Consider the following 12,747-nt stretch of genomic DNA (forward strand, 5'->3'; position numbering starts at 1 on the left):
TGGCGATCGTGGCGCAGAGATATGTGCGCTGGTCTAGTGAGCCGGAGAACCGAGTTCAAATCCGGTTAGGACCAAAGACGGTTTTGTCAGATTTCGATCGCCACCTCTCGGATGTCATGGGGATGGCAACCCACCGGGAGTATATTGCTGCTTGCCCAGCTCTCTATATATTTAGAGAGGGTCCCGAAGTTGGGGCAATGCAATGGTTGGTTGGTTGGTCACACAGTATACTTTGTTCAAAAGGTGTCTCGCTGGGACCCGGACACCCTTTTTTTATTTTTGATTTGAAAAAAATGCCTCAGAATAATATAATAATAATAATAATTTTTACATTTGTATTTTTGCAAAATTGAATACGACTACAAAATGCAATCAAATTTTAAAAATATTTTTTTATTTTTTTACAATTTAAATTCTATTCATTATTTTATATATAAAAGTATCAAGGTACAGTCATCGAAAAGTGCGGAAAAAAAGGATTTGCTATTATGCCATTTGCTAATCTATTCGTTAAATATGAGATAACTAACATTTTTGCAGCCAGAGCTATTAATTTTGAAATAATAACGAAACATTTTGTTGCAATAACAAAAAGTTTTGCTGAACTTTTTACTACTTAAGTAATAATTGCAAAAAGATTTTGCTACTATTGCTAAATTATAGCTCTTGCAGCAAAAAATGTTAGTTATTCCTATAGTAGCAAATCCCTTTTTTCCGCGTGAATACTTTATGAGATATTAATATAAAATGTTTCTTATATTTTATATTAAAAATATTTTGACAAAATTTAAAATATCTCAAGAAATTCTTAACAAAAAAGAGCTTTATTACAGTGTTTTGAAAACGTCTTGATGAGATCTACAACTTTCATCTCAAGGAAAAATTTTTAATATTTAATCAAGTCTCTTTCGGCTGTTATTAAAGTTTTGATACGCCTTAGCATACTATTAACGCATAATTATACTGTCTCTTGCATCTATGGGTGATGATTCTAGACATAAATAATTTTATCAATCATCTGAGTTATTGTGGTAATCACTTCTTTTGCCAATTTTTTCTTTATCCGTTCACACACATTTTCAAATGAAACACGTCATAAACAACATAATTTGATTGAATTATAACAATGATAAATGAACGGTATCATAAAGCTGATGCTGGGAAGTCAACAAATTCTAAAAAATTAAGGTGCGTTTAATAATATGACCAAGGACTATATATCTAAATTATCTGGTATGTACATACGAAGTACATATACATAAACATTATATGTTATTTTAATACGCATAATAACCAAAGAAATAAATATCATGATAAACACAATTTTTCTTATTTAATAACAAGTTTTTTAGCGTAAAATATTTTATTATTCTATTAAATATTATAGAAGAATTAAATTTTGTGCAATAAAATAATTAAATTTTACAATGTAAACTCATGCTCAGTTTGTGCGACATCTGATATCACTACTTTTATAGCAAAAATAGATTAAAACAACAATGTTTCGCACAATACTTATTTTGACAGGTGCGAACACTTTGGTGCTCATTTTTTACCTTTCTTTAAAAAATGTTTTTATGGTATAAAAATAAATGTAGAGTTTTTGACAATTCCACGTTTGCGATTTAGAAACTAAGGATAACTTAGAATTTAAAGACAGATTGTTGTACGAGTTATTTCTTATACGATATTACTCAACAGAGATTAACATAAAAAAGCATGCTGATGTTACAGATAATAATCAGATGTCAGCCTCAATTAAAATATAATTATGAGTAGTAGCCTATAGCCAAAAAAATGCTAGAAATCGTAAGAGAGCTACAGCTACAGAAAGAGAGAGAGAGAGAGAGAGAGAGAGAGAGAGAGAGAGAGAGAGAGAGAGAGAGAGAGAGAGAGAGAGAGAGAGAGAGAGAAGTTAATCTATTTTAGTTTAAAATAGATATTTTTGGAACATCCAAGATGACTAATAGACCGATCCTCGATGTATTAATATTAATTATCGCCAATAATTACTGAACGTTATTTTAACTTCACGCTCGAGTACATATACGGCCTCCAGAGCGGTGCTTTTATTAGGCTCTCCTTCTGCCAACCGCGTCTATTTTATAGACACGGAATTATCTTCATCCGTTGTGGAAACAATACGCTGGTGAAAAAAAACCCGAGGAAATGTCATACAGGAATGACGACGATTCTCTGCGATTTACTCGACACGTCGCGCGCTGGCTTCTCGTGCCCGGGAAGGAAAGTGTCTCGATAATGAAACTTGTTAATAGTAAAATGTGCATGGATATAACGATAAATTTATACTATTAAAAAAATAAATTCAAATCAAGAATCGTTTTACATGCTCTTGTCGACATATTCAAATCGTACTTAAGAATGTAGTTACGTGTATTTTTTTTTCTTTAATTTCTGGTCTCTTTTTAGAGACCATTTTAAGTATTTAAATAGGTTAGATATTTCCATAATAAAATACATGTGCAAAGGGTGATACTTTATATTCAATACATTTTAATTTTTATTAATTTTTAGAAAAGTTTAAAGTTTTTCTTTGTCGTACATCCATGAATGTAATAAAAAATGTGCGGGTACTTGAAAAATTCGATACAAGAATGGGTACCCTGATATTAGATTATGAAATATCGGTAACTTGAATTTAAACGTAATAAAGAAATTGGTAAATGATAAGATATATATTGTAAAATATTCCTGTAGAAAATTTTTCAGAATCTGTTATCGGGTTCGACTTGTCTCGAACTGAGTTGGTACCCCAGAATTATTTATACCCGCATTAAAGTTAAGATGAAGGCACATGTATTTCATTATTCTTCAATGTACTCGTTTGTAATCACTTTTCCATAAAAACTGTTCTATCCATATATTGTTCTAATCATATAACATAATCCATAGAAAGTTTTATGCATATATATCTTGTAATAATGGAAGAACGTTATATTTTCTCGCACGAATTTTGATTTCGCATAAAACATAATGATAAATATCAATTAAAATAAATATTCTGAAATTGCATAATTGCTTTTAAAAAACGGTAAATGTTATTGACTCGCTGTCGAAATCACTAGGTACTATTGGAAGCAGCCCGGAAAATATACGGGATACGTTTCCTTCTGCAGCGGGCCGCCGATATCAACGGATCGCTTAACTTTCTTTCGCAGATTGATCTCAAGGAGAGTGATAAGAAGCAAGACTCAGGTCGCTCATCACCATAAAGGTCGCTCTTTTCTACGTTAATTGCTAACCAGCATACTCGGCGGAGGGGCCTTGATCTGGCCAAATTATTGAGTTAGTCATCTTTCCTTGTGTTCAAGAAAAAAATAGTGTAGATTGATATCTTCAAAAAATTGAATTGTGTCTTTTGAGCGAAATATATAAGCAACGTTGCTTATAAAAAAATTCACGCGTTTCTATTGCGAAATTTTCCAACCAGTAGTATACTTTTGCTTAACATTGAGAATATAATTGTGAAGTACTTATGTGAAATATGTTTGAAGTAATCCTTTTGTTATTTCCGAGTGTGCGGCACACACTCTGCACACGAGGAGAGACGGTCCTGACTTTAAGAAAGAGGAGTACTGAAAAGTATGTTTCTCTCTCTAACTTACTTTTAATGTCGTCTCGAATTAACCCTTCGTAGTCGAACATGGGTCAATTTGACCCACCTTCATTTGGATCTAATTATCAGCTAAAATGGGGCTTGGTCCGCCATCTACAAGAGTTTGAAGTATCCTCTATAGGTAGAGACCGTTAATCATGTACTCGTTCACGATTTTTTTTCAACATGTTGCCATTTGATTTCTCACAAAACCGCAGTTGTTTTATATTCTAGAATGTTCAAGGTATGTCCCAGAATTATTTGAACCCGATCGGACCGATACCATTAAAATGGCAACCATTAAAAATCGACTGGGTCAATACGACCCAGTGTGACTATTGCGGGATTCTAGAAAAGTGTGACTACGAAAGATTAAATTCGAATTAATTCTGCGTAAATTAAACTTTCCATAAAAACTTAAACGGGTCCGATTTAAAACCAAATTCGCGCGCACTTTTCTAATTTCGGATAATCACGATCGTAACTATATAGGATTACCGGATAAAGACACGGGTAGGTAAAAGTATCATTCATGTAGATAGGTAGGAATACGGGTAAAAACTAGATAAAAATCGGGTAGGTAAGGATACGGATAGGTAGGGATGAAGAGGGGTGATTCGATGACGAAAAGAATTTAATGTATTTAATAATTTTAAGAATGTTATTTCTATGAAAGTGCAATAATACAGGTTAAGAATTATGTACAAAGCATTACATTCTGTTGTACAAAATTTATAAAATGTAATTGTATAAAATTGTATGTCTAATTTGTGTAATCTGTGTTACACGAAATCGAAACGCGTATATAACACGAAGTTTTCTAAATTAAAACATTATTAAATATTTTCTTTTTAAATTTCTTATTTTATCTTTCTTTAAGGCACAAGACAGTATTATGCGTTATTACAGACAAAAACTTAAAGTATAAAACATTGTCTTAAAATTATAAGTCAGTAATTAAACATAGCCGAAGCAGAAGCTCACCGAAGCGAGATTCGTGCGTCATCGGGAAGCATAGCGAGCTGAGCCGGCCAAACAATGCAAAAAGCGCGAGAGAATCGGCTCACGAACACGACACGCACTTGTGTGCGGCACGGGAGCTATTCATTTCATATGCCACCACATGGGCACATGCTACCGAGTCATCGAGACCGGCTTCCGACACATCGCTGTGGCAGATTGTATCTGTATAGATACTTGTTCTGTGTGTGAAGGACAGAACCGTCCAAAAATTTTCAGCTTGTAACCGTAGGTAGTCGGATGTTTTCGCGTTGACTTAGAGTATCAAATTTTGGATCGTATTGTCGGGAGACAACTACTTAATTCCAAAGAGCACTGATCGAGAGTGTGGCGATCGTGGCGCAGAGATATGTGCGCTGGTCTAGTGAGCCGGAGAACCGAGTTCAAATCCGGTTAGGACCAAGACGGTTTTGTCAGATTTCGATCGCCACCTCTCGGATCTCATGGGGATGGCAACCCACCGAGAGTATATTGCTGCTTGCCCAGCTCTCTTTATATTTAGAGAGGGTCCCTAAGTTGGGGCAATGCAATGGTTGGTTGGTTGGTATTTTGGAAACACTAGAGGGTGTCTCGCTGGGACCCGGACAACCCCTTTTTTATTTTTGATTTGAAAAAAAATGCCTCAGAATAATATAATAATAATAATAATTTATACATTTGTATTTTTGCAAAATTAAATACGACTACAAAATGCAATCAAATTTTTAAAATATTTTTTTATTTTTTTTACAATTTAAATTCTATTCATTATTTTATATATAAAAGTATCAAGGTACAGTCATCGAAAAGTGCGGAAAAAAAGGATTTGCTATTATGCTATTTGCTAATCTATTCGTTAAATATGAGATAACTAACATTTTTTGCAGCAAGAGCTATTAATTTTGCAATAATAACGAAACTTTTTGTTGCAATAACAAAAAGTTTTGCTAAACCTTTTACTACTTAAGTAATAACTGCAAAAAGATTTTGCTACTATTGCTAAATTATAGCTCTTGCAGCAAAAAATGTTAGTTATTCCTATAGTAGCAAATCCCTTTTTTCCGCGTGAATACTTTATGAGATATTAATATAAAATATTTCTCATATTTTATATTAAAAATATTTTGACAAAATTTAAAATATCTCAAGAAATTCTTAACAAAAAAGAGCTTTATTGCAGTGTCTTGATGAGATCTACAACTTTCATCTCAAGGAAAATTTTTTAATATTTAATCAAGTCTCTTTCGGCAGTTATTAAAGTTTTGATACGCCTTAGCATACTATTAATGCATAATTATACTGTCTCTTGCATTTATGGGTGATGATTCCAGATATAAATAATTTTATCAATCATCTGAGTTATTGTGGTAATCACTTCTTTTGCCACTTTTTTCTTTATCCGTTCTCACACATTTTCAAATGAAACACGTCATAAACAACATAATTTGATTGAATTATAACAATGATAAATGAACGGTATCATAAAGCTAATGCTGGGAAGTCAACAAATTCTAAAAAATTAAGGTGCGTTTAATAATATGACCAAGGACTATATATCTAAATTATCTGGTACATACGAAGTACATATACATAAACATTATGTGTTATTTTAATACGCATAATAACCAAAGAATTAAATATCATGATAAACACAATTTTTCTTATTTAATAACAAGTTCTTTGGCGTTAAATATTTTATTATTCTATTAAATATTATAGATGAATTAAATTTTGTGCAATAAAAGAATTAAATTTTACTATGTAAACTTATGCTCAGTTTGCGCGACATCTGATATCACTACTTTTATAGCAAAAATAGATTAAAACAACAATGTTTCGCACAATACTTATTTTGACAGGTGCGAACACTTTGGCGCTCATTTTTTACCTTTTTTAAAAAGATGTTGTTATGGTATCGAAATAAATGTAGTTTTTGACAATTCCACGTTTGCGATTTAAGCAACTATAAGGATAACCTGGAAGTCAAAGACAGATTGTTTTACGAGTTATTTCTTACACGATATTACTCAACAGAGATTAACATAGAAATTACATCCTGATGTTACAGATAACAATCAGATATGTCAGCCCCAATTAAAATATAATTATGAATAGTAGCCTAGCCTTAGCCGGAAAAAATGCTAAGAATCGTAAGAGGGTTACAGCTACAGAAAGAAAGAAGAGAGAGAGAGAGAGAGAGAGAGAGAGAGAGAGAGAGAGAGAGAGAGAGAGAGAGAGAGAGAGAGAAAAGGAGAGAGAAGTTAATCTATTTCAGTTTAAAATTGATATTTTTAGAACATCCAAGATGACTAATAGACCGATCCTCGATGTATTAATATTAAATATCGCCGATAATTACTGGACGTTATTTTAACTTCACGCTCGAGTATAAACATTACGGCTTCCAGAGCGGTGCTTTTATTAGGCTCTCCTTCTGCCAACCGCGTCTATTTATAGACACGGAATTATCTTCATCCGTTGTGGAAACAATACGCTGGTGAAAAAAACTCGAGGAAATGTCATACAAGAATGACGACGATTCGCCGCGATTTGATCGACGCGTCGCGCGCTGGCTTCCGCGAAGAACGAGATTCGCTCGTAAGCGAATCGAGAGAAGCATCACGATTCGCGACTGACATTTTTCGCGGTTTGTACGGATGACTAGAACGAAGCTCGAGAAAAAGTGATCGGTCGTCGTGTCCGCAACGCAATTTAGAAATTTCTTTCCGCAGAACGTCAAGACAAACGACGCGACGAGACGCCATTTCTATCTCCTCGTGACGCGTGCTCGCTCGCTCACTCACACCTGCGGCGAAAACGGAGTTATTGTCCACGCACATAATGACGTCAAAATGATGGTAAAATGATGGTAAAATGATGGTAAAATGACCAAAAATCGTCATTTTGCAGTCATTTTGACATCATTTTGACTTTATTGTGACTTGCTGTTCTACCTGGGTATGCGGTTACTTTACATAAGATATGCGTGCTTAGGCCGGGAGCTCAAAATAAACTCGTCGCTACAATTGCATGGACACGTTCGATCGCGACGACCGACATCGTTGTCATTTAGCTTGATTTCCATCGGCACGGTTTGCTTGGCCGGCGAGCGAATTCGGCTTCTTCGAGCAAGTCACGTTCCACGTTCGGATCTCCTCGCCTTGGACGTGACGACTCCAATCAGACTCGCAAAATTGCCTTTTAGGCTTGCGTATCGAGATTCGATTATTCCCTCGAAATGGTCGTTACCACGATGAATTATTCCAGTTAATCGAACTAGATTCATATTTTGGCATTAAAAATTCAAATACAAATTATCGAAGGTGCATACATAAATAATTTTTCTGCTATAACTTATATATTTTCGTAGTATCTAAAGTCGTTTTTTCCTTATCATACCTGTGAAATCTTCTACGGGATGTCACGAGTTCAAAACTTTCAACAGAGCGTCGCTCGCAAGGAAAATGCAGAAATATCTGATGCAAGTATCAGTATACTATACATGACAAACCCCGAATGTTGACATTCACAGAAAAAGAGATAAAGTAACAGCTGTTAGTACCCATCATCGTTTCTGCGCGTTGCCATCTACGTCATTGTTACTAACTGTGCCGTGTGTGTACACGTGTACTGTGTACTGTAACGAATCAATATTATTTTTTTCTCAACAGTCGCAAAATCTCTTTCGCGCGCAAAAATCAATGCCATCGCGAACCATCGTCGACATCGCTCGACTCGCCGTTTGCCGCGAATCTGTCTCAGCTGTCAAAGTATTTCCGCGAAATACTTAGCGCGAAAGCTAACAACGGAAGGAGAGAAAGAGGCACGAACGTCGGAAAATTTATACGGAGATAATGAATCGCAGAGAGGTACAAATGAGAGCGCAAGCGAAATTAATCGGCGAAGATGAGAGAGATCCCGCCTTTTTCGAAGTACATGTCACGCGACATAGAGGAGCGTTTACTGGCCACGTGAAAATCAACAGGTATCAAGCCCGACGATAATCGACAAGAAAGGCAGGACCGATCTCCATTCCTTTTAATCGCGAGGCAAATGCAATTGCGATGATGCGATGACTACGCGAAGCTATATCGTGCCGAGGAGACTACTTTCTTTGAAACGTGACGCTTCTCATTATCGCACCTCATTATTTACCCGTGCTGTTTTACGAGCACGTACATACAATCGCGACGTATGCGTCTCGCCGCAGAGCACCGCGGCCGAAGACGACAATTTGCATAAACTTTATTTAGTCGGTCTTTAGTCGGCCCGACTCTGTGTTTAACGCTACATTACTCGTCCGCGAGGAATGTGCGAGTGTGCGTTGAAGATGCTAAACAAAAATATAAATTTTAAATGTTTGCTCGTAAAGGTGAGATGTAATTTCCCTAATTATAAATAATTATTCAACGTTCTAATCGTTCCAGTTTGATATCGTTTCCCAAATCGCTTCTAATTTCGGCGAACAGACACGTGGCACGTACGTGTAACATTGACAACCTTCTTCTACACATAACGACGTCATGTCATTAAAGCCGTGCTCGCGATCGTCAATCGCTCTTTACGGTACGTACGTGCCCGGGAAGCAAAGTGTCTCGCGGTACTGAGCAAATAGCGTTAGGCTGTTTAACTTCTACTCGTAAATAAGATTACATTCAACTGACTATGGATCGCATTGTCGGGAGACAACTACTTAATTCCAAAGAGCACTGATCGAGAGTGTGGCGATCGTGGCGCAAAGAGATGTGCTCTGGTCTAGTGAGCCGGAGAACCGAGTTCAAATCCGGTTAGGACCAAGACGGTTTTGTCAGATTTCGATCGCCACCTCTCGGAGATTGTAGATGGGGATGGCAACCCACCGAGAGTATATTGCTGCTTGCCCAAGCCTCTATATTTAGAGAGGGTCCCTAGGTTGGTGCAATGCAATGGTTGGTTGGTTGGTCACAACGTATATCTTATTCACAAGGTGTCTCGCTGGGACCCGGACACCCTTTTTTTATTTTTGATTTGAAAAAAATGCCTCAGAATAATATAATAATAATAATAATTTATACATTTGTATTTTTGCAAAATTGAATACGACTACAAAATGCAATCAAATTTTTAAAATATTTTTTAATTTTTTTTACAATCTAAATTCTATTCATTATTTTACATATAAAAGTATCAAGGTACAGTCATCGAAAAGTTCGGAAAAAAAGGATTTGCTATTATAGCAAATCTATTCGTGAAATATATGAGATAACTAACATTTTTTGCAGCAAGAGCTATTAATTTTGCAATAATAGCAAAACTTTTTGTTGCAATAACAAAAATTCTTGCTGAACCTTTTACTACTTAAGTAATAATTGCAAAAAGAATTTGCTACTATTGCTAAATTATAGCTCTTGCAGCAAAAAATGTTAGTTATCCCTATAGTAGCAAATCCTTTTTTTCCGCGTGAATACTTTATGAGATATTAATATAAAATATTTCTCATATTTTATATTAAAAATATTTTGACAAAATGTATAAAATGTTGTATAAATTGTATAAAATGTAATTGTATAAAATTGTACGTCTAATTTGTGTAATCTGGGTTACACGAAATCGAAATGCGTATATAACACGAAGTTTTCTAAATTAAAACATTATTAAATATTTTCTTTTTAAATTTCTTATTTTATCCTTCTTTGAGGCACAAGACAGTATTATGCGTTATTACAGACAAAAACTTAAAGTATAAAACATTGTCTTAAAATTATAAGTCAGTAATTAAACATAGCCGAAGCAGAAGCTCACCGAAGCGAGATTCGTGCGGCATCGGGAAGCATAGTGAGCTGAGCCGGCCAAACGATGCAAAAAGCTCGAAAGAATCGGCTCACGAACACGACACGCACTTGTGTGCGGCACGGGTGCTATTCATTTCATATGCCACCACATGGGCACATGCTACCGAGTCATCGAGACCGGTTTCCGACACATCGCTGTGGCAGATTGTATCTGTATAGATACTTGTTCTGTGTGTGAAGGACAGAACCGTCCAAAAATTTTCAGCTTGTAACCGTAGGTAGTCGGATGTTTTCGCGTTGACTTAGAGTATCAAATTTTGGATCGTATTGTCGGGAGACAACTACTTAATTCCAAAGAGCACTGATCGAGAGTGTGGCGATCGTGGCGCAGAGATATGTGCGCTGGTCTAGTGAGCCGGAGAACCGAGTTCAAATCCGGTTAGGACCAAAGACGGTTTTGTCAGATTTCGATCGCCACCTCTCGGAGATTGTAGATGGGGATGGCAACCCACCGAGAGTATATTGCTGCTTGCCCAAGCCTCTATATTTAGAGAGGGTCCCTAGGTTGGTGCAATGCAATGGTTGGTTGGTTGGTCACACGATAAGCTTATCCACAAGGTGTCTCGCTGGGACCCGGACACCCTTTTTTTATTTTTGATTTGAAAAAAATGCCTCAGAATAATATAATAATAATAATAATTTATACATTTGTATTTTTGCAAAATTGAATACGACTACAAAATGCAATCAAATTTTTAAAATATTTTTTAATTTTTTTTACAATCTAAATTCTATTCATTATTTTACATATAAAAGTATCAAGGTACAGTCATCGAAAAGTTCGGAAAAAAAAGATTTGCTATTATAGCAAATCTATTCGTGAAATATATGAGATAACTAACATTTTTTGCAGCAAGAGCTATTAATTTTGCAATAATAGCAAAACTTTTTGTTGCAATAACAAAAATTCTTGCTGAACCTTTTACTACTTAAGTAATAATTGCAAAAAAAATTTGCTACTATTGCTAAATTATAGCTCTTGCAGCAAAAAATGTTAGTTATCCCTATAGTAGCAAATCCTTTTTTTCCGCGTGAATACTTTATGAGATATTAATATAAAATATTTCTCATATTTTATATTAAAAATATTTTGACAAAATTTAAAATGTCTCAAGAAATTCTTAACAAGAGAGCTTTATTACTGTGTTTTGAAAACATCTTGATAAAATCTACAACTTTCATCTCAAGGAAAAAATCAAGTTCTATCTAAGAAATTAGTCGCCTTTAAAATTTCTTGAAAACGACATTTACGATATGGCGCACATCGGAATTATATGTCCCTTTTCAAGTCAAATAATTTTTGTCTGAAGCATTTTTTTCTCAAATCAAAAATAAAAAAGTTTTTGAGGAGGGGTAAATCAAAATAGGACACCCGGCATATATTCTACTCCATATCATTAAACACAAATTAATTTTTTAATAGAATTCAGGTTGGAAGGGGAAGTAAGCTACTAATTTTATACTTACATGCGAGTATTGCTGAGCAGACCTCACGGGGATAATATGTCAGGATAATACACAGTAAAAAATAAAACGTAATTTTAACATTTTTTACATGTCCCAGAAAGTCCACTCTAAATTTTAAGTTAAAATGACTCATTCATCGTGTGTTACTTGTTGACAAATTAGAAATGTTAATTAATTGACATTATATTTTACATTTATATTTGTTCTTTTGACTTTATTTTTTAAGTTATATTAACACATAATATTAATTATTTTAAAGATTTTACTTGAATTGTGTGTAATAGAAACATTTAATTTTAGTAAATTTAATTATTTTGTGTGTCAAAGTTTACGATTATTTGAAAATTTACTTTAACTTTTGTTTATGTGTTAAAATAACTTTAAGACGTGTTGATTTTTTAAAGTAATTGTGTTAAAAGAACTCAAAATAATATTTAATTTCTAAATGACATATATAAAGTGCTAAGTTATCACGTTGACATAAATGTAACACATAAAAATGTTATTAAGAAAATAATAACATAGCTGTTGTATGTTAATTTTACATTGAAATAATAATCAAATCTTGGTAACACAAGAAAATTTTAACATATGGACCGCTATGTACACACGATTTTTTATTGTGTAAGGATTATTAATTAGGGATAGACAATTGGCAAGTATCGTGTGGTGTGGAAAACGTCTCTTTATTCCGCCTGAGTCTTACAACGACTATCTGTTACGGCATTGAACATAAATAAATTTTTTAATAGAATTCAGGTTGAAAGGAGAAACAAGTTACTAATTTTATATTTACATGCCTAGAGAAACACTTTTGATAGTATAATCATGTAT

This window comes from Temnothorax nylanderi, unplaced genomic scaffold (assembly GCF_030848795.1).
Source record: "Temnothorax nylanderi isolate EJ_2023f unplaced genomic scaffold, tnyl_v1.0 TNYL_tig0413_pilon, whole genome shotgun sequence".
Lineage (NCBI taxonomy): Eukaryota > Metazoa > Arthropoda > Insecta > Hymenoptera > Formicidae > Temnothorax > Temnothorax nylanderi.